We start from the raw sequence: 23,767 nt of genomic DNA on the forward strand, positions 1-23,767 counted from the left end.
CGTGCCTCAGTTTCCCTATCTGTTCCATGAAGACGTGACATAAAGGTCCTGACCTCCGAGAGCCCTTTCAATTCTCTGAGACTCTCCAGGCAGGTGTGTATGTGGTGCTGGGGTGGGGTGCCCACAGAGGGTGTTAACAGGGTCAGATGGTGGGACCCAAAAGGCCCTTGTGTAGGATGGGATTCTGGATGCCCATGTTTGTCTCCACTTGTGGCTGACATCCCATGAAATTGGCAATAAAGGAAGGAAAAGGCATGGCCTGCCAAGGACAGGTTTGGAAGCTGGAAAGAGATGGATGGGTGGACTGGTTTAACTGAGCAAAGACAACTAAAACCAAAGTCATGGGAGTGGGTAAGAGGAATGTGGAGCTACAAGAAGCAAGGTGCGCTGTGGCCAAATCCCAAGGGGGTCTCAGGGACTAGGAGCCCAAGAGCTGCAGTCTGACTTAGACCCTGTATGAGAAGCAGGTGGGACCCGGGCCCCTCCCACCTTGCACCCATCCAGCAGCCATGCCCTTTGCCTCTCATCCCCACAGAAGTGGGGAGCACCCCCAGGGGCACACAAAAACTCCATAGAGCCCCATTTAGGGAACACTGAGGCCAGGGGATGAACCCTGGGGTCCCAGCCTCCAGACCCACTTAGCTATCAAATCTGGAAGCCAGACTTGGAAAAGGAAAACTGGGGAGAAAAACAGATCCAGGAGGAAAAACCCACAGATATCGATATAGGGGTTGCCCAAAGACATGGCCAGGGCCCCATGATCACATCCCCCTACCCCTACCACACACACACACACACACACACACACACACACACGCACACACACGCACACACACACAGGCACACAGAACTAACCAACAGCTTTCAGATGTTCAATTCATATACACAAATGCAGTGTCATCAGGCTTCTGGGAAAAACCCCACAGTGAAGGCCAGACGCAGTGGCTCACACGTGTAATCCCAGCACTTTGGGAGGCTGAGGCAGGTGAATCACCTGAGATCAGGAATTCAAGACCAGCCTGGCCAACATGGCGAAATGCTGTCTCTACTAAAAATACAAAAATTAGCCAGGTATGGTGGCAGGTGCCCATAATCCCAGCTACTCAGGAGACTGAGGCAGGAGAATCACTTGAACCTGGGAGGCAGAGGTTGTAGTCAGTCGAGATCACGCCACTGCACTCCAGCCTGGGCAATAGAGCAAGACTCTGTCTCAAAAAAAAAAAAAAGAAAAGAAAGAAAGAAAAGAAAAAAGAAAACAAAGAAAAATCCCCCACAGTGAAAATAGAGTCAGAGGCCAAATCAAACAAGAAAAGGAAATCAGAGGAAAGAAGGCTGAGGCAGGAAAATGCTTGTTTTTAACCATATCATTGACACCTTTGTTGAGATAATAAAATATTGCACCCATGAAATTTTAGCAGGGTGCTTTTACAAAAGAAATAAAAACATAGCAGGATATTTTTTAATTTGGCCAAAAGTAGGAAGATGAAGTCAAGGAAACCTCCCAGAGACTAAAATAAAAAAGACAATGAAGTAAATAACAGGTGAGAAAAGATTTAAAAATCAGGCTGGCTGCAGTGGCTCCCATCTGTAATCCCAACACTTTGAGAGGTTGAGGTGGGAGGACAGCTTGAGCCCAGGAATTCAAATATTCAGTGACCTATGACTGCACCACTGCTCTCTGGCCTGGGTGACAGAGCGAGATCCTGTCTCTTTAAAAAAAAAAAAAAAAAAAATCTTAAGCCCAACATGTGAGTATACAAGTTGCAGAAAGAGAAATCAGAGAAAGAGATGGAAGAAAAAACTGAAAATGAGAAAAGTTCCTAAATTAAAGGACAAAATTTTTCCATTAAGAGAGTGCTCAGAAAAAAATAAATGAAAAAAAAAGACCCACATTAAGCACATTCTCCAGAAACCCAACAGGTTATATATAAAGGATGAAAAATCCCAATAGCGGTGGAATTTTCAATAGTGACACTGAAAAAACAAAAACGGAAAAATGCCTTCCAAATTCTAGGGGAAAATGTTTTGCAACCCAGAATTCTTTACCTAGATAAACTATTAGTTAAGACAGGACAGAATAAAGATCCTTTCTAACATGCAAGTCTGCCAGAGATTTATCTCTTGTGCACTTTCTCAGAGAGCTATTGGAGGGTGTGCTCCACCAAAATGAGGGAATAAACCAAGACCCAAAGCCTCCAAGAAAAACAAGAGGACAGATGACCTAGCACATCTCACTACACTACAGAGGGGCATGTAAAGCTCTGCAGAAGGCGTGACGATGAGCTATGATGGGCACATGAAAATATAAGCAAACAAACAAAATAATTAACTACTTTAAAAAATAATGTCAGCCAGGCGCGGTGGCTCACGCCTGTAATCCCAGCACTTTGGGAGGCTGAGGCGGGCGGATCACAAGGTCAGAAGATCGAGACCATTCTGGCTAACATTGTGAAACCCCGTCTCTACTAAAAATACAAAAAAATTAGCCGGGCATGGTGGCGGGTGCCTGTAGTCCCAGCTACTCGGGAGGCTGAGGCAGGAGAATGGCGTGAACCCGGGAGGCAGAGCTTGCAGTGAGCCAAGATCGCGCCACTGCACTCCAGCCTGGGCAACAGAACAAGACTCTGTCTCAAAAATAATAATAATAATAATAATAAATGTCATATAATGAATATTCAACCAAAAATTGTGATAGGAATACTAACAGGTGAAAAGATGCATATGTCAGTGGGGAAGCTAAACCTCTAAATCTTCATTTCCCATTGTAAGAAATCTAAAAGTAATGTCTAAATTGAAAAATCAAAACATAGCAATCCCAGGTTGTGCCTTCGAGAAACAAGGGAAGCAGCTCTAGAGCTGCACTGGGAGTGGGAACCAGGCCTCGGGAGGCGGCTGCTATCTTGAGCATAAGCCTTGTAGCACTCTGTGACTTACAGTGCACATATTACCTGAATGTAAATAAAATGTTGATTAAATAAAAAGAAGCATCTGCAAAGCCAGGTGCTTCTCATCTACTTCCCAACTCTGTCCAGGGCCACCCTGACCTCTCACTTGCTCTGCCTGTTGCTCAAAACCTACAACCAAAGCAAACTGGGCCACGATTAAGATTGATGGAAAGACAGAGCGGGTGGAAAATCAAAGCTGGCTGATTCATCCGAGACTCAGAGGGTCTGAGTGTTGGAATGACGCTAGCACCAGGTTCAAAGGCAGGCGATCCAGCTGAGCACCTCACCTGGACAGGTCAGGCAACTGCTAATGACATCACTGTTGCCACCTGCTGAGAATCTCAGCCACCTCCCTCGTGCTCTATTTCTCACCCTCGCAACAGTCCCACAAAACAGGCAATATTACTATTTGGCAGATGAAGAAATCAAGGCTCATAAAGTTAAGGAACTCCACAACTGATTGCCGAAGAAGTGGGAATTTGAACCTGGGTGCATCTGAAGCTGAAGCCCATGATTTTCCCCTCAGTCACAACCACTTAGACATATATTCTCAGGTTTTTTCATTAAATATTTCTCAAAAAAACAAAAGTAAAGAGTGTTGCCATACATTTGAGTCTTTATGGTATCTCTCCTGTTATGAGCAGCTCTCAACGACTTTATTTTAAGCAATGTAATACTCTGAGCAAGACTTTGTGGCTGTTATAAACAAAGAAGCAATACAGAGAAGCACTTTGAGGATGAGGATTAAGGATCTTTGAGCACATGCTCCTCCGCAAAGTCAACAACAACACTGGCAAAAGTTGTCAACATCTACTTTTTTAAAATTCTGGAAATTAACCAACAATCCGAGGAGCATATATGCAAGAAAAAGAGCTGAGTTGTGCAGCATTCTAACTTGGCCTCTTCTCAGCCTCCTCTTCGGAAGCCTGTAGCAGCCTGAAAATCAGCAGTCTCAGAACAATTGCAGCTGTGAAAATTACCAGCCTAGCAGTCACTGGAGGGGGAAAAATAGCTTTGAGACTCTCAAGAAAGCCCCTTTCACTATTTGGCATATAAAGCCTCATTTGTAGAACTTGTCTTTTTTAGAGATGAGGTCTCGCTATATTGCCCAGGCTGGTCTCAAACTCCTGGCCTCAAATGATCCTCCCATCTCAGCCTACCAAAGTGCTAGGATTACAGGTGTGTGCCACTGTACCCAGCCAGGACTTGTCTTTATTTGACCTGACTCAGAGCTTGCTCAATGAGGAAAGTCCTATCCCCAAAGTATTTGTTAAAAACAATCAGCAGCAGTTGTCTAACATCACAGCTTCCCAAGGAGGTCATACCAGTTAGGGCAAACAAGAGGCCAGCCAAGAAACTTAAAATGAAAATCTGGAGAATGAGGCATCCACACGGCATCTAGAGGATCATGCTCATGTGCAGGGCTGTGCATGTGCCCAGGAAAGGGGCCCTCATCATTCACCTCAGAATGACCTTGAGGCTCTGCACATGCAAGAAGCGAAGGTTTTTGTAAAATGCTAGGGTGTTGAGGATGTGCCCCAAAACAGTGGTTGGGAGCCCCTCAGCAAATGACAGGAGACTTATCATTTCAAGGCATGTAAGGAAATCTCTGACCAGTCATCAGCTGACAACTAAGCTAACCAAGCAGAGACTTTAGTAGCCACACGTGATGGAGAATACAAACACCAGAGTTTCCAGGACATTCACCAAACAAACAACAACAAACCTTGGTGCCAGGCGGGGATCTGATGCCCACAGTCAGCAAATTATATTATTTAAAACAGCCACAGTCTTAAGTGTGGTGGTGCTCGCCTGTGGTCTTAGCTACTCAGGAGGCTGAGGCAGGAGAATCACTTGAACCCAGGAGACAGATATTGCAGTGAGCCAAGATCGTGCCACTGCACTCCAACCTGGATGCAGTGAGACAGAGTGAGACCCTGTCTCAAAAAAACAACAAACAAACAAACAAAAATCCATTTTTTGTTTTGTTTTGTTTTGTTTTTGTTTTTGGGGTTTTTTTTTTTTTTTTTTAGATGGCGTCTTACTTTGTCGCCAGGCTAGAGAGCAGTGGCACGATCTCGGCTCACTGCAACCTCTGCCGCCCAGGTTCAAGCGATACTCCTGCCTCAGCCTCCTGAGTAGCTGGGACTACAGGCACATGCCACCACACCCGGCTAATTTTTGTATTTTTAGTAGAGTCGGGGTTTCACCATGTTGGCCAGGATGGTCTCGATCTCTTGACCTTGTGATCCACTTGCCTCAGCCTTCCAAAGTGCTGGGATTACAGGCGTGAGCCACTACTCCTGTCCACAACAACATCTAGTATTTTTTTAAATGAAACACAAAGAAACAAGAATGTATCGTCCTTAGACAAGGAAAAGAGCAGTCAATAGAAATTGTCCTTGAGGAAACCCTGATGGTGGACATAACTAAATAAAGGCTTTAAATCAGCTATTAGAAATATGTTCAAAGAACTAGACTGTCTAAAAAATTCAAGAACATTATGAGAATGATGTGTTCACAAATAAAGAATATCAATAAGGAGATATAACTGTTAAAAAGAATCCAGTTCTGGAGTTGAAAAGTAAAATACCTGAAATGACATTTTCATTAGAGGGTCTCAACAGCAGTTTCAAGCTGGCAGAAGAAAGAATGAGCAAACCTGAAGACAGATCTGTTGAAATCATCCAGTTTGAGGAACAGAAAGGAAAAAGAATGAGGAAAAATGAACAGAGCCTCAGAGACCTGTGGGACACCATTGGGTGCATTAATGTGTGTGAAAAGAGGAGCCACAGAAGGAAAAGTGAGAGGGGACAGAAAGAGTAATTAAAGAAACAATAGCTGTATTTCCAAACAATAGCTCACACCTATAATCCCAGCACTTTGGGAAACTGAGGTGGGTGGATTACTTGAGGCCAGGAGTTCAAGACCAGCCTGGCAACACTCCATCATGGCAAAACCCCATCTCTACTAAAAACACAAAAATTAGCTGGGCGTCGTGGTGTGCACTGGAGGCTGAGGCACAAGAATTGCTTGAACCTGGGAGGCAGAGGTTGCAATGAGCCAAGATTGTGCCACTGCACTCCAGCCTGGTGACAGATTGAGACTCTGTCTCAAAAAAAAAAAAAAAAAAAAGAAAAGAAAAAGAAAAGAAAAGAAAAAGAAAAAAGAAACAATAGCAAAACCTACCCAAACTTGATGAAAAACATTAATCTACACATCCAAGAAGTTCAAGTAACTGCAAACATGATAAACTCAAAGAGGTCCACACCGAAACACATCATAATCAAACTGTCAGAAAGCAGACAATCACTCATCATACACAAATAATCCTCAATAACAGCTGACTTCTCATCAGGAACCATGATAACCAGAAGGCAGTGGGATACACAAATGCTGGGAAGAACTGTCAACCAGCAATTCTACATCCAACAAAACTATCCTTTAAAAATGGAGAAATTAAGTCATTCCCAGATAAACAAAAACAAACTGAATCTGTCACTAGCAGACACTCTCTACAAAAAATACTGAATGGACTCTTTCAGACTGAAATGAAAGGGCACCAGACGGCAACTCAAATCCATATGAAGAAATCGCACTGATAAAGGTAACTACACAGGTAAATATAAAAGACAGTACAGGCCAGGCGCGGTGGCTCAAGCCTGTAATTTCAGCACTTTGGGAGGCCGAGGCAGGCAGATCACGAGGTCAGGAGATTGAGACCAGCCTGGCCAACATGGTGAACCCCCATCTCTACTAAAAATATAAAAATTAGCTGGGTGTGGTGGCACATGCCTGTAATCCCAGCTACTCGGGAGGCTGAGGCAGGAGAATCACTTGAACCAGGGAGTCGGAGGTTGCAGTGAGTCAAGACAGAGTGAGACTCTGTCTCAAAAAAAAAAAAAAAAGAAAGAAAGAGTACAATTGTATTTCTGTTTGTAACTCTTTTGTTCTCCTATCCGGTTTAAAAGACAACTACACTAAGGAATACAGTCATGGACTGTTAATGACAGAGAGGTATTCTGAGAAATGCACTGTTAGGTGATTTTGATATTGTACAAACAGCATAGAGTGTACTTATGCAAACCTAAATCGTACAGCCTACTACATACCAAAGCTATACGGTACAGCCCATCACTCACAGGCTACAAACCTGTACAGCACGTTATTATACTGAATACTTCAGGCAATCGTAACACAGTGGTAAGTATCAGTGTATCTAAACATAGAAAAGTAAGTAAAATTACAGTGTTGTAATCTTATGGGACCACTGTAGTATATACGGTCTGTCACTGACAGAAACATTACACACAGCACATGACTGTAGTTATAAAACTGTGTTAATGAGCTTATAATGCACAAAAATGTAATTTGTATGACAATAATAGCATCAAGGAGGGAGAAGGCATGGAATTCTACATTAGAGCACAGTTTTTGTATATTTATGAAATTAGGTTGCTATTAATCAAAACGAGATTGTTATAAGGTAAAAAAAATTAATTATAATCCCCAGGGCAACAACTAACAAAATTTTTCAATATAGTAAAAGAAATGAAATTAAAATAGTGAACTAGAAAATATCTATTTAACACAAAAGAAGGCAATAATAGAAGAAAAGATGGACAAAAAATATATAGGATATATAGAGAACAAAAAGCAAAATGGCAGATATAAACCCTACTTTGTCAGTAGTTATATTAAATATAACATGCTTAAACACTCCAGTCAAAAGAAGGCAGAGATTAAAATTTTAATTTTTTAAAAATCCAATTATATGTTGTTTATAAAAGACACACTTTAGATCCAAAGAAACAAGTGGGTTGAAAGTAAAAGAATGGAAAAGATATACAAACAGTATCCAGACGCCAAAAGAGAGCTGTAGTCGCTATACCAGCATCAGAAAAAAATAGATTTGAAGACAAAAATTGTTACTAGAGGAAAGGAAGAATATTTTATAATGATAAAAAGCCCAGCAACAGATGGCTTCACTGGTGATTTGTATCAAACATTTCAAGAATTAACACCAGTCCTTGACAAACTCTTCCAAAAAGCAAACGAGGAGAAAACACTTTCCAGCTCAGTCTAGGAGGCTTTAATATCAAAACCAGACAAAGCTATCACAAGAAAAGAAAACCACAGACCTAGATTCCTTCTGAATATAGGCGCAAAATCCTCAAAAAAATACTAGCAAGTCAAATCAAGCAATAACAAAGGATTAGACACCATATAAAAAGGGATTATACACCATCACCAAACGGGATTGAACTCAGGAATGTAAGGTTGGTTCAACATACAACAACAATTAATGTAATATACCATAATAAGGGGGAAAACATATGATCATCTCAACAGACCCAGAAAAGCATTTGACAAAATAAAACACCCTTCCATGATTTAGACACACACACACACACACACACACACACACACACACACACTCTTGGCTGGGTGCAGTGGCTCACGCCTATAATCCCAGCACTTTGGGAGGCTGAGGTGGATGGATCATTTGAGGCCAGGAGTTTAAGACCAGCCTGGCCAACATGGCGAAAACTCTGTCTCTACTAAAAATACAAAAATCAGCCAGGCGTGGTGCTGCACATCTGTAATCTCAGCTGCTTGGGAGGTTGAGTCACGAGAATCGCTTGAACCTGGGAGGCAGAGGTTGCAGTGAGCCAAAATTGTACCCTTGCACTCCAGCCTGGGCGACCGGGCAAGACACTGTCTCTAAACAAAACAAAAAACATGCAACAAACTGGGAAGAGAAGGGACCTTCTCAACCTGACAAGGAACATCTCTGAAGGTTCCTCAGTGAGCTAGGCATGCTGATGCACACCTGTAGCCCTAGCTGTTTGGGAGGCTGAGGCAGAATCACCTAAGCCCAAGCTTTCAAGGCCAGCCTAGGCAATATAATGAGACTCTGTCTCTAAATAAACAAATAAATACATACATATTGCAAATCCCACAGCTAACATCATACTTAATCGTGAAGGACTGAAAGTCTTCCTCCTAAGATCGGTCAGAAAACAAGGAGGTCCACTCTTTCCATGTCTATTCAGCATTATGCTTGAGGTTCTAGCCGGGACAATGAAGCATGAAAAAGAAAAAAAAGCATCCAGAATGGAAGGGAAGAAATAAAACTGTCTCTATTCACAGATAAACATGATCCTGTGGCCACAAGTCAAGGAAGCCAAAGATTGCCAACAGCCACCACAAGCTACAAGAGGCAAGGAAGGATTCCCTGCTTCCTCCCCCTCTCCAGAGCCTCCAGAAGGAACACAGCCCTGCTGACACCTGAATGTCAGATTTCTGACCCCCAGAGCAGTGAAAGGATACCTTACCTTTCTGGTTTGTTGTTGTTTTTTTTTTTGGAGATGGAGCTCACTCTGTCGCCCAGGCTGGAGTGCAGTGGCACAATCTCGGCTCACTGCAAGCTCCGCCTCCCGGGTTCACGCCATTCTCTTGCCTCAGCCTCCCGAGTAGCTGGGACTACAGGCGCCCGCCACCGTGCCTGGCTAATTTTTTTGTATTTTTAGTAGAGATGGAGTTTCACCGTATTAACCAGGATGGTCTCGATCTCCTGACCTCGTGATCCACCCACCTCGGCCTCCCAAAGTGCTGGGATTACAGGCGTGAGCCACCGCGCCCGGCCCATTTCTGTTACCTTAAACCAAGAAGCTTGTGATAACTTGTTACTGCAGCCTATAACAGTCAAAGTGCCGGAAACCAAAGACAAGAAACTTTCAAGCAATGGCGGCGGAGGAAAGCACACATTATCTTCAAAGAATCAACAGTAATGCTGATAGCTGATCATTCAACATGGAGCAATTACACTGAGAAGTTCTGTTGCTGAGATTATGAATGGGTTTCTAGAGCTTCCTGCAACAGATTGGAAAATGCTCTGAAAAATATGTCGGAAACAGAAAATAGCTCTAGTGATGGCAGTTTCACCTGTTATAGGCTAAAAATTGTGTCCCCCTCTGCAAAATGAACATGTTGAAGTCTTAATCCCAAGTACCTCAGAATGGGATGGCATTTGGAGACAGGATCCTTAGTGAGGTAATTCAGGTAAAATGAGGTCATATGAGTGGGCTCTAATTCAGTGACTGGTGTCCCTATAACAAGAGGACATTGGCCCGGTGCAGTGGCTCATGCCTGTAATCCCAGCACTTTGGGAGACCAAGATGGGTGGACTACCTGAGGTCAGGAGTTTGAGACCAGCCTGGCTAACATGGTGAAACCCCATCTCTACTAAAACTACAAATAGCTGGGCGTGGTAGCGGGCACCTGTAATCCCAGCTACTCTGGAGGCTGAGGCAGAAGAATCGCTTGAACCCCAGGACAGAGGTTGCTGTGGGCCGAGATCACATTACTGTGCTCCAGCCTGGGTGACAGAGTAAGACTTCATCTCAATAAAAACAAAAAACAAAAAACAAAAAAACAAAACAAAAAAAAAGGACATCATGAAGGCACAGACAGGCAGAGAAGCCCATATGAGGACACAGTGAGAAGACAGCCATCTGCAAGTCAAGGAGAGAGGCCTCAAAAGAAACCAACCTGCCAACATCTCAACCTCAGATTCTGGAACTAGGAGACAACAGGTTTCTATTGTTTGAGCCTCCCAGTCTCCGGTACTCGGTCAGGGAAGCCCTATCAAACTAACACAGTATCAATGCAGAAAATGCACTTGAAGAATCTGAATACAAACATTCCATAAGATGCGAAAGAACAGAAATCTATGTCTCAATCCCAGCACTCTGGGAAGCTGAGGCAAGTGGATCACCTGAGGTCAGGAGTTTGAGACCAGCCTAAGCAATGTGGCAAAACCCGATCTCTGCTAAAAATACAAAAATTAGCTAGGTGTGATGGTGTGCACCGGTAGTCCCAGCTGCTCAGGAGGCTGAGGTGGGAAGATCACCTGAGCCTGGAAAGTTGAGGCTACAGTGAACCATGATGGAGCCCTATTCCTTAATAATACTGGTGGTTCCTTTAAGATGAAGAACTTTGGGAGGCCAAGGCGGGAGGATCCCTCAAAGCCAGGAGTTCAAGACCAGCCTGGGAAACATAGTGAGACCTTGTCTCTACAAAAATTCAAAAAATAAGCTGGATGTGGTGGCAAACACCTACAGTCCCAGCTACTCAGGAGGCTGAGGTGGGAGGATTGCTTGAGCCTATGAGATCAAGGCTGCAGTGAACCAAGAACACCACTGCACTCCAGCCTTGGCAACAGAGTGAGACCCTGTCTCTAAAAAGAAGAAAATAGGCTGGGAGCAGTGGTTCACGCCTGTAATCCCAGTACTTTGGGAGGCCAAGGAGGGCAGATCACCTGAGGTCAGGAGTTCGAGACTAGCCTGGCCAACATGGTGAAACCCCCTCTCTATTAAAAATACAAAAATTAGCCAGGTATGGTGGTGGGCGCCTGTAATCCCAGCTACTTGGGAGGCTGAGGCAGGAGAATTGCTTGAACCTGAGAGGCGGAGGTTGCAGTGAGCCTAGATTGTGCCACTGCACTCCAGCCTGGCTAACAGTGTGAGACTCTGTCTCAATAAAGAAATAAATAAATATTTAAATATAAAAAAAGAAAGTAGAATGGTGGATGCCAGGGGCTGGGGAGAGGAAGGAGGAAGAAGTTGTTTAATGGATCATTCCATTTGGGAAGACAAAAAATGTTCTAGAGAGGAAAGGCAGTGATGTTTGTACAACAATGTGAATAGTCTTAATGCCACTGAACTACACACTTTTAAAAGGCTAAAATGATCGATGTCATGTATATTTCACCACAATTTAAATAAATAATCTGGGGAGCCTGGATCCTAGACAAGTAGAAGCGTCAGCAGGCAGAACTGTAGGCTCTTGGAGCTCTGAGAGTTCTAGCAATGCAGCTTTTCAAATCTTAGAATCCTGGGCCAGGCATGGTGGGCTCACGCCTGTAATCCCAGCACTTTGGGAGGCCGAGATGGACGGATCACGAGGTCAGGAGATCGAGACCACCCTGGCTAACATGGTGAAACCCTGTCTCCACTAAAAATACAAAAATAAATAAATAAAATAAAATAAAATAAAACATTAGCTGGGCGTGGTGGTGGGCACCTGTAGTCCCAGCTACTCGGGAGGCTGAGGCAGGAGAATCCCTTGAACCCAGGAGGTGGAGCTTGCAGTGAGCCGAGACTGTGCCACTGCACTCCAGCCTGGGCAACAGAGCGGGACTACATCTCAAAAAAAAAAAAAAAAATGAGTAAGACTAAAAGTTCCTATTTTTAAAATTTTAAAATATTTATGGCTGGGTGTGGTGGCTCACACCCTTAATCCTGGCACTTTGGGAGGTTGAAAAAGGAGGATTGCTTGAGCCCGGAAGTTTGAGACCAGCCTGGGACACACAGGGAAACCTCGTCTCTACAAAAAATAAAAAAATGAGCCAGGTGCAGTGGAATGTGCCTGTGCTCCCAGCTGCTTGGGAAGCTGAGGTGTGGGGGTTGCTGAAGCCCGGGAAGGCGAGGCTGCAGCGAGCTGTGATCACGCCACTGCACTCCAGCCTGGGAGACAAAATAAGACTCTGTCTCAAAAAAAAAATAATATAATACTTATTCATAAAGCCAAGTGTTTTAAGGCTAAATAAACATTTTGAATGTTAGGATACACTAAAATAAAATCATCTTGCTCCCCCTCTGTTTATTCATTTCCCCATTCCCCAGTTCTCTTTCTTGGCCCTAGTAAGTTTTGGTCGGCCCCCTCTAATCCCTTCCTCTGTGGCCGAGGGTTATTGAGGGAGACACGCACACGCAGCTGGGGAGCAGCAGTGGGGAGGGTATTGAGTTCTACAGAACCACAGGCAGCAGTGCTGTTTCCTTTCCCTGGCCAGGAGTATGAGAGTTTCCACAAAGTTGATAAAAGGGAGTGATCAGCTGGGTGCACTGGTTCACGTCCGTAATCCCAGCACTTTGGGAGGCTAAGGCAGGTGGATCACCTAATGTCAGGAGTCCAAGATCAGCCTGGCCAATATGGTGAAACCCCACCTCTACTAAAAGTACAAAAATAAGCCAAGCGTGGTGGCACACGCCTGTAATCCCGGCTACCAGGGAGGCTGAGGCAGGAGAATTGCTTGAACCTGGGAGGCAGAGGTCACAGTGAGCCGAGATTGTACCACTGCACTTCAGCCTGGGCGACAGAGAAACACTCCGTTTCAAAAAAACAGAAAGAAAGAAAAATATGGGGAGGTGATCACAGAAACAGGTATCCACAGTGGACAGCAGCTCCCTCGGCAGACGACGGGATCGGCACTCCGGCAGAAGCAGCCCACACAAGAAAGGCACGGAGGCGGGAAAACATCCAACAATATGACAACTGCCCCGAAGCCTCAGACAGACAAAGGGGAGCGGTGGAGCCAGGCCTAGTAGGGACCCTGGGGTGCCTCCCAGAAGCCTTGACCACAGGAGCAGTGCCTGGACTCACCCAGGACACAGGAGGGAACCTCTGCAGAGTTTTAAGGGGGTGCGGTGCATGGTTGAATCAATGAACAAAAAACTTCTTTCAAACACCAACATGACAAATGTTAGTTTGGAAAGTGACTATTTTGAGAGGTTGGGATGTTACCAAAGAAAGCCTCGCTTTGTCAGCTCCATGCTTCCCCTTCAGTGTCGTGGCTGTCAAACCAGCCCAGAATTAGCTCCAAACGGCCTTCCGCGAGCTCTCGGATCTTCATTTGCATCGTGCACACTCCGAAAGGTGTGAAATCCTTCTTCTTAAGAGAGATCAAAGAAACAAACCTATACACTTTTAAAAATCCGCTTTTCTTTTAAAAACAAATTTCAAAGAACTAAATTCTAACTTTTAAATGCACGATTTTAAAAAGCGGAAGTCCTCTTTGGATGATATTAATAGTAGTAATTAAAGCTACCACCGGCCGGGTGCGTGGCTCATGCCTGTAATTGCAGCACTTTGGGAGGCTGAGGTGGGTGGATCACGAGGTCAAGAGATGGAGACCGTCCTGGCCAACATGGTGAAACCCCGTCTCTACTAAAAATACAAAAATTAGCTGGGCATGGTGGCACATGCTGGTAGTCCTAGCTACTCGGGAGGCTGAGGCAGGAGTACCGCTTGAACCTGGGAGGCTGAGGTTGCAGTGAACCGAGACGGCACCACTGTACTCCAGTGAGACTCCAAAAAAAAAAAAAAAGAAAAAAAAAGTCGAGCACAGTGGCTCACGCCTGTAATCCCAGCACTTTGGGAGGCCAAGGGTAGTGGATCACCTGAGGTTGGGAGTTTGAGACCAGCCTGACCAACATGGAGAAACCCCATCTCTACTAAAAATACAAAATTAGCTGGGCATGGTGGCACATGCCTGTAATCCCAGCTACTCGAGAGGCTGAAGCAGGAGAATCGCCTGAGCCCGGGAGGCAGAGGTTGTGGTGAGCCGAGATGGCACCATTGCACTCCAGCCTGGGCAACAAGAACGAAACTCTGTCTCAAAAAAAAAAGAAAGAAAGAAAAGAAAGAAAGAAAGAAAAGAAAAGAGTCTCATCAACTGAGCCGTCTACTCTGTGCCAGGCACTTTAGATTTAATGTGTTCATAAAATCACCATCACAGCAACAGCTGCGTGTGTTATGCATTTACCCCACGCCAGGCCCTATGATGAGCCCAGATCACCCACTGCCTCACTGAACTCTCCCAATATCAGCTCCCTTTGATAGATGAGAAAACTGAGGCTCAGAGAGCAGACAGAACATGCCCAAGGCCATATGGCTGGGAAGAGCAGAGCCAGGATCCAAACTCGAGAGGTCTCTCAGGACCCACAAGCCTAAGCAGAATCCCAGCTGTGATGCCTTATTCAATCCTCACGACAGCCCTCCAAAGCAAGTGTGTGGCCCCATATTTTAGGTGAAGACACTGAGGCACAGGGGAGTAACGACCTTCTCAGGGCTGCCCAGCAGGCACGTGGCCAGGCAGGGCTGAGAGGGGGTCTAGCCATTCCTTTCCCCTGGTCCATGTCTCATTTAGGAATTAAACTAGGCCAGGTCCATGGACATGACCACATCATGGCTCCCTCTGAAACCCAGATAAGCCCTGCAGGGGGGGAGGCTCCAAAAGCCACTGAGAACACTGAGTGGGAGGGAGGTCACTGACACCTGACCAGAACGGAGCTGGTCCCACTGAGGACAAGGGTCAGGGGGCTTACGCCCTGCATGCCTCCTCCCCAGAGTACTTGCTGGTGTCCCTGGCTCTACAAACCACCACCACCCAGCTGGGCCCGCCCATTCTGCAGCCTCATCCCTCCAGCTGCCTCCACTGCGTTTCTGCTTCGAGAATGCGGTTTGCTCAGGAGGGACGGAAACAATGAAGAGTTTATGCTGCATCCACCTGAAGCTTGCATTCTCTTGTTCAGGTCTCACCAAGGCCCTGTGAGAAACATCCCGTTACTGACCCATTTTCCAAATGATAAAACTGAGGTCCAGGGAGACTAAGTCACCTGCCCAAGATCACACATTGAGGAGGCAAGGTGGCCCAGCTCTGGTTTTAGTTCAAAGTCTGAGCTCTCAACCATGTCACCCCGACGCATGTGTGTGGCCCTCAGCGTCCAACTCCCTCCCTTGCTGGGTGGTAGGTGGAAGACTTTCAGGGCGCAGGAATGGGGCCGAGCAGGGGATCGAGGCAGGCAGAGGTCTAGCATATCCACAGTCTGCCAGGGCACTCACAGGGCCCACATCTGGAACTGAGTGCGGTAGGGGAAGGGGATGAGTGCATTCCTTGACTTAGCCAATAACAACACTGAGAGCCTACTATGGGGGGTTAGCACTGTCCGTGGTGCTGAAGATATGGCAGTGTACCCGACGATCCAGATCTCTGCCCTGGAGACCTGCATGACCTCCAGAAATCACCTCTCTGCACTGGGTCTCAGTCTCCTCATCTGTCAAGTGGGGACAATACACTCAAGGCCCAGGATGTTTGCTGCAAGGGATCAGTGAGAAAACAACATGAAAGTGCCTGTAAACTGTAAACTTCTGTCCAGAAGTCATTATTGCTGTTAAGCCCCCGTGTGACTTGGATACGAGGCTTTGCAGCAAAACGTGTATTTCGAATATGAAACGCAGGATGTAAAAATCCCTGTATCCCATCAGCAACTGACACAGGACGTTTTTTAGTTAGTCCTAAGCCTATAAAGCATTACTCCTGACCATAAATATTGAAACCGTCTTGGAAACGAAGAATTTGCTTTAAAAAAAAAAAAAGAGTCAGGAGCTGACAGGGGATTTTCCGGATACGCAAGAGTAGTTCCCATATACAAAAGGTCTCCTTAGGTATTAAAAACAAATAAAAAAAAAATTAGGGCTGGGCATGGTGTCTCACTCCTGTAATCCCAACACTTTGGGAGCCCGAGGTAGGTGGAACTGAGGTCAGAAGTTCGAGACCAGCTTGGCCAACATGGTGAAACCCCGTCTCTACTAAAAATACAAAAATTAGCTGGGCACGGTGGCAGGTGCCTGTAATCCCAACTACTCGAGAGGCTGAGGCAAGAGAATCACTTGTACCCTGGAGGTGGAGGTTGCAGTGAGCTGAGATCATGCCACTGCACTCTAGTCTGGGCGACAGAGCAAGACTCTGTGTCAATCAATCAGTCCATAAAGATTTTTAAAGAGCCTAGACCTTGGGTTGGAATCCTGACTCCACTTTTCTTTGCTGTATGACCTTAGGCAAGCTTTCTCTTCCCTGAGCTCAGCTTTTGCATCTGCAAAGCAGAAACAGCAACAGCAGACACCTCCAGGGATGTCTAGATGTGTGGTCCAAGGCAGTAGCCATGAACTCCCTGTGGACATTTAATTGCAAATCAGCTACAATGAAACAAAAATACAAAAGTCAGTTTCTGAGTCACGCTAACTGAATTTTGAGTGCTCAATACCCACGTGTGGGCTCGCAGTTACCACACTGGACAGCACAGATATACAGCCCTCCACTCTCTCAGGAAGTTGGACAATGCTGGTGTCGGGCCCTACTACTCAAAATGTGATCCCCAGGACGGGCGCAGTGGCTTATGACTGTAATCCCAGCACTTTGGGAGGCCAAGGCAGGTGGATTACTTGAGTTCAAGAGTTCAAGACCAGCCTGACCAATATGGTGAAACCCTGTCTCTACTAAAAATACAAAAATTGCCAGGCGTGGTGGCAGGTGCCTATAATCCCAGCTACTTGTGAGGCTGAGGCAGGAGAATTGCTTGAACCCGGGAGACAGAGGTTGTAGTGAGCCGAGATTGTACCACTGCACTCCGGCCTGGGCAACAGAGTGAGACCTTGTCTCAAAAAAAAAAAAAAAAAGAAAAAAATCAAAGTGTGCTCCCCAAGAGTTCTCGGGAGAACAGAGAAGGGGCATCCCCTGGGAGCTCATTAGAAATGCAGAATGTCATGCCCTCCTGAGACCTGCATAATCTGCTCTTGAGCACTGAAGTGTGAGATGGGCCAGTTGTAAAGATAAACGAGAAACCAGGAGGGGAGACGCCCCTCTATATGAACAATAACAGCACCTGCTGGTTTCCACTCTCTCTAAGTGGCGATCATATTCTCCAAACGGAACCAGTCCCAGGGTTTCTGACAACGTTTACACTGAGTGCAGGTGCAGGAGGCAGGCAGGAGCAGGTTGTATAGACAGGGAAATAGTGGAAACTTCCAGACATTTCAGAAGTTTATGTGCACACAGGGACAGAATATTTTAATTCTGTGCTGGCCAGGATTTTCTGGCTTGTTCATTATTCCTGTTCTGGAATAAAATCCTGTATGAAAATGACATTTTAAAAAAATCTACAGGCTTGTTTCATATCCAAACACCTCTCTCCATGTTTGTGAAAAGAGACAAGAAGCATGTCAGTAAGAAAATCTTGCTTCCACCAACTTCTGATCAACCAGCCAGCAATTTCTCCCCAAAGGGTCCACAGCCTTGAATGAGCTGAAGAGAAGCGGCACAGGAAGAGAAAGACTCACACGAGGGAACCTGGCACAGCCCCAGATCGCACGCTTGGCACACATCATCTCTCATCCGCAGAACCATCAGCTGGGGGGAGGAAGGCACCGCCACCCTCCATTGCACAGGAAAGTCACCTGCCCTCCGTCTCACACCTGGGAAGCAGGTGAGCTTCAAGTTAAGCCTAGATGGTCCAACTTGGTCCCAGGCTACCACTTCTCCCTGTCCTGTCTCCATCGTATCATGGCATTTTCTTGTTCGTGTGGCTCTCAAGTGGAAATCTTGCCTGATTTGCTGCCCACGGTATCTCTGGCGTCTGGCACAGGGTGTAGAACAAACAGGGGCGCCACAAATGTTTGTTAAGTGAATGAATGATTGCAAACCAAAGGCAAGTAGCAGCTTCAGCCTTGAGCCCTTGGTTAGCCTCACCGCTTGAGCTGGAAGGCCTGTGCCCGTACTTCATGTGTCCAAGCACTGCCCAAATGCCCAGGCTGCCTCACTTGCCACCTCCTGTGTGAAGCCCCCGGAGCTTCCCTACTGGGTCCCATCCCCCATTGGGACTCAACTGCTTCCACTGACTCGCTCAGACTCTCCGTGGAGCTCCAGCCGCATCCTGCCATGTGCCATCAACACCCCCAACTCAGAGCTGCTGCCTCTGCCCAGACATGGGCACGGCTGGGTGCCTCCATTCAGGTCTTCATGCAAACATCACCTCAGCAGAGAGTCCCGCCCTTCCCCATCCCTTCATGTCCCCTCAGCCTGAACACCCCACATCACATGACAGCTGTTTATCCACAGCCTGTCTTCTCCCCTGACTCACAAAGGCAGGAACTAGTTTCGTTCACTGCTGCATCCCCAGTGCCTAGAATCATGCCCAGTGCAGAAAAAGTGCTCGGAAACATCTGTTGAGTAAATAATCAAGTGCAACCTGGAAAACAAATACTAATAACGATGACTAGTTTGAGGCAGAGTTTAAAATGCATTAAAAGTAAGCACCAGGCTGGGTGCAGTGGCTCATGCCTGTAATCCCAGCACTTTGGGAGGCCAAGGCAGGCAGATCGCTTGATCCCAGGAGTTTGAGACCAGCCTGGGCAACATGCCAAAACCCCACCTCTACAAAAAATAGAAAATCAGCTGGGTGTCGTGGTGCATGCCTGTAGTCCCAGCTACTAGGGGGGCTACGGTGGGAGAATCGCCTGATCCCAGGAGGTTGAGGCTGCAGTGAGCCATGATCACACCACTGCACTCCAGCCTGGGACCTCGTGTCAAAAAAAAAAAATGTAAACACCAGGCTAGGCACAGTGGCTCATGCCTGTAGCCCCAGCAATTTGAGAGGGCGAGGTAGGCAGATCGCCTGAGCCTAGGAGTTCAAGACCAGCCTGGGCAAAATGGTAAAACCCCATCTCTAAAAAAAAATATGAAAATTAGCCAGGCATGGAGGTGCATGCCTGTAATCCCAGATACTCAGGGTGAGGTGGGGAACTAAGACGGGAGGCTTGCTTGAGCCCAGGAGGTCGAGGCTTCAGTGAGCAATGATTGTGCCACCACACTACACTGGGCAACAGAGTGAGGTCCCGTCAGCAAAAAAAAAAAAAAGAAAAAAAAGTAAACACCAGACAGCCAAGATATAGATAAGATGGCAGCAAGAGGGGGCAGGGTAGGAGTATCCCCGAGTTCCTCAGGGAGGAATGGAGATGTTGATTAATTTTAGGCTGTGTTAAGTCTGATACACACATTAAAAATTTATGAGTAACTACTAAACAAATCAAAAAAGAATATAGAATTTCCAAACCAGTAGAGGCGAAAAAAAGAAACTTCAATCAATCCAAAAGAAAGCAGAGGTGGGGGGGATAGAAAGCACAAAATGAATGACAGAAATGGGCATGCTTTATATACCAAGAAACTAAATAAATATTTGTTGTTATTATCCAAATACAAAAGCCTTTACCAAGGTCTTTCCACACAGAAATAAGGAGGACACAGGAATAGGCCTTCAAGCTACTCCCAGTGGAATGAGATGGATGCCAAATATGCTACAGAGGACCAATCAGAGGAGCTGGCACATACCCCAATAATTAGGGCCATTAGTCAAATTACCTTCTTCACTTTGGCCCCCAGGAAGCTCAGACCCTAGTTTCCCACTTAGAGCCCCCATAGCACTGGGTGCTGGAATTCTAGGCCCTCTGTCTGAGCTACCCTAACTTTTTTTCAACCCTGGCTTTTAATTTATCATCAATATTCTACCCAATTTACTATTTTTGTCATTTTTATAAGCTATCTCCAACTCTTTGACACAAAATGAGATATAAACAAGCAAACAAAAAATCTAAACGAATAACAAATTACACAAAACAAAGCCACACAAGAACTTTCAGAGAGCCCAGCCCTTTCCGAGAAATGAATCTCTCTACCCTGCTTATATATTTTTTAAGTTTTTAATTTTAAGGCAGAGATACTTAGGATGATGGTCTTCAAAAAAAATAAACAAAGGGCCAGGCACAGTGGCTCATGCCTATAATCCCAGCACTTTGGTAGGGCAAGGCAGGTGGACCACCTGAGGTCAGGAGTTCGAGACCAGCGTGGCCAATATGGTGAAACCCTGTCTCCACAAAAAATACAAAAATTAGTCAGGCGTGGTGGCTGGCACCTGTAATGCCAGTTACTCAGGAGGCTGAAGCAGGAGAATTGCTTGAACCTGGGAAGGGGAGGTTACAGTGAGCTGAGATCGCGCCATTGCACTTTAGCCTGGGTGACAGGGTGAGACTCCATCTCAAAAAAAAAAAAGAAAGAAAGAAAAAAACACCACTGCATAACATGTTTGATACACACACACACACACATACACACACACACACACACACACCAATGGGTCTCATTTTATTTCCAAAGCCATTTTGTTGTAAATAGATAATTATCACTTAAGCACACCTTTCAAGAGTTTATACATTAACATGAAAATACTGTAATTATGGCTGGCCAAAATCACTTGACTACAACTTAGAATTCTAGATTTTTCATCTTTCTTAGAAGTTAATTTTCTCCCTTTTAGCCTCTAACACACAGCGTGGCTTGTGAGGAGTTTTTTTGATGAAGAATATAGAAAATTAATTTTTTAAATGAAGACCAAACCTCTGCTGCACAAGCCATCCATTTTTCATCTGAGCATTGATCTGTCTCCCCAGGTGGTCACTCTGTTTATCAATCACGCTGGCCATGTGACTACGCCACCAAAATCCCTGGACACCAACCAGTTTCCCACCAGAGAGTGCCGGAGGTGACAAGAGGCTCTAGAGTTTAAAAGTAAAATTATTTTGGCCGGGCGCGGTGGCTCAAGCCTGTAATCCCAGCACTTTGGGAGGCCGAGACGGGCGGATCACGAGGTCAGGAGATCGAGACCATCCTGGCGAACACGGTGAAACCCCGTCTCTACTAAAAAAATACAAAAAACTAGCCGGGCGAGGTGGCGGGCGCCTGTAGTCCCAGCTACACAGGAGGCTGAGGCAGGAGATGGCGTAAACCCGGGAGGCGGAGCTTGCAGTGAGCTGAGATCCAGCCACTGCGCTCCAGCCCCGGCGACAGAGCGAGACTCCGTCTCAAAAAAAAAAAAAAAAAAGTAAAATTATTTTTAAAATATTCAATCTCAAGTCTGAGAGAATAACAATGTGTGTCTGGAAATGTCTGAATCAGGCCGTTGTACCAGAATCCATTTTAAGTCTGCTGTACACTTTCAGAGATAATTCTTGTTAGCGCTTTAAAAAAAAAAAAAAAAAAGTTGGTTGGATGTTTTTTATCAAAGTGACCACATCACAAAATTTGTCTTTTCTTTTCTCATTCCTTTAACAACTATTTGTTAAATGCCCACCTCATGCTAGGCTGCCAGGCCCTAAGGATACCAGGTCAGCCATCTCCCTCACCCCTAACTCCATACCCCACCAGCAAATCCTGTTGATTTCACTTCCAAACCAGAGCCAAACCCATACTGCACTCTTCCTGGGCCACCTCCAGGTCCAGTCTGAGCTACCCTGGCCTCTCACTGACACCTGCGCCAACCTCCCCTGGTGCCCTGGTGTCCCCTCCTGCCTGCCACAGTCAGGCTCCACCCAGAAGGGTCTTTCAGAACCTCAAATCAGACCTTGTCCTCCCCTGTCTAAGACCCCCAGTGGCCTCTAGAATAAAATTCATGCCCTTGCCCCAGCTGGTCAGCGGCCCAGGATCACCAGGATCAGGCCCACAGGCCTCCATCATGCAGCACGAATTCACAGCTGGGTCCTTCTCAGTGCACGACTCTCCCAGGGGGATCTTCCCCAACCATCTGATGTCAAGGAGTTTCCCACCCCAGTCACCACCAGCCTACCCCGCGCATTGATCAATTCTCTTCACCCCGCTTGCTGTGTACCACCTATGACTTCATTCACCCTCAAGCCACGCGGGCAGGGGCACTTCTGTGCCGTCCATCACTGAATCTCCGGCACCAAAGCAGTGAACACAGGAGCCCCTCACACTGTGTTGACTGAGATGCGTGTAGACCCCTGCCCTGGCCCCCAGCAGTCACAGCCCCGTGGGAGAGGCAGGAGCTCCACTAACCCACGCTGGGGGCTCTGACGCTGGCAGGTACGTGAACTGGCAGGGCCCTAAGTGCCAGGAGGGGCTAAGTTCACACAGGGTGCACAAACGGTCTCATCTGATTGAGGTGGACACTCCATGAGGGAGAAGAGAGGCCAGCTGCCTGAGGAGGACAGAGCCAGAAGTGGCCCCACACCCCTGACCTCCAGTGCTTGGTGCCCTGCCCGGGGGAGAGGCTGCAAGTCCCGACAGAGCCAGCATGAGGCCTGATGGCCCTTGGCACCCCATTCCCAGGAAGACTCCAGTCCCACCCGACTGCACCCTCCACGCATAGAGCAGGACGGCTCCACCTCCCGGAGGCAGGAGCAGCCCCGCACAGGGGCAGGCGCCCGGGTACCAGCTCCAGGTCCTGAGCTAGGATCGGGGGTGCCCGCCCAGCACACTCTGCAGCAGTCAGAAGGGGCGGCCACGCGGCAGGATCTTGCAGTGCTCAAGTCAGGAAAGGGCGGAAGAGCGAGGTGCACCCCGGCAGGAAGGAGCACGGGAGAGAAGGAGGGAGCTTGTGCATGCTGTTCATTGGGTGGGGAGGTGGGAAGAAGGCAGGGAAAAAAATAAAGAAATGAGACAAGAGCAGGGACTCACACAAGCTGCAGGGGACAGAGAGCCATGAACTCTGAGCTGGGGACCTCCCCCATCCGCATCCAAGGTCGGTCCCCCCTCCAAGAAGAAGAGAGGAGGCCAGAGAGTAGACTGGAAGGAACAGACAAATTTTGAGGGGGACGTGGAGGGGTGTCAACCACCAGCTTGCACCAGAAAGTACTTGTTTCCCACACATGATCCTAATTCCTGTGCCTGTGAGCTGCCTCCTGCTCCTGCAACGGGAGGGTGAGGTCCCACCTGCTCCTTTCCGAAGCCCCCGACCTCCACTTGGAGCCTTGAACACAGAAGGTGCCCATTCCGCCGGGCCGGCGGCCTGGGATTAAATCACAAAGAGGCAAAACGATTGTGTGTGGCTCATTTCCACGCAAACCCCCTGCAGCCTCGGGCCTTCCACGCAGTGGCAAATGAGGCAAGAACCAAAGAAACGGTCTTGACGTGAACTCTCCATTTCCCTTTCTCTCCCTTCCTCCCTCACGGATTTTAATTAAGGGTTTACTTGCAAAAGACCTAGTTCTATTTCACTAAATCCTTGGACCCCTTTTATATTGTCTCATATATCGTGTTATGCTCGGCGCCAGTACAAAGTTAATTATAACTTCTAAACACTCCATTACCAGGCCTCATCTTCCTCCCCTGCCTGAGTCTGCTAAGGGTAGTG

At 46.7% G+C, this 23,767-nt stretch overlaps 2 protein-coding genes across 2 annotated transcripts in view; both read right to left on the reverse strand.

Annotated features, from left to right (window-relative positions):
- SAMM50 (SAMM50 sorting and assembly machinery component) overlaps window positions 1-23,767 on the reverse strand; it is a 718,434-nt gene that overhangs the window by 548,154 nt on the left and 146,513 nt on the right. The window lies entirely within an intron of this gene.
- Window positions 1-23,767, reverse strand: part of MPPED1 (metallophosphoesterase domain containing 1) — an 822,621-nt gene that overhangs the window by 42,563 nt on the left and 756,291 nt on the right. The gene's annotated exons all lie outside the window — the stretch shown is intronic.

This window comes from Macaca thibetana, chromosome 10 (assembly GCF_024542745.1).
Source record: "Macaca thibetana thibetana isolate TM-01 chromosome 10, ASM2454274v1, whole genome shotgun sequence".
NCBI lineage: Eukaryota > Metazoa > Chordata > Mammalia > Primates > Cercopithecidae > Macaca > Macaca thibetana.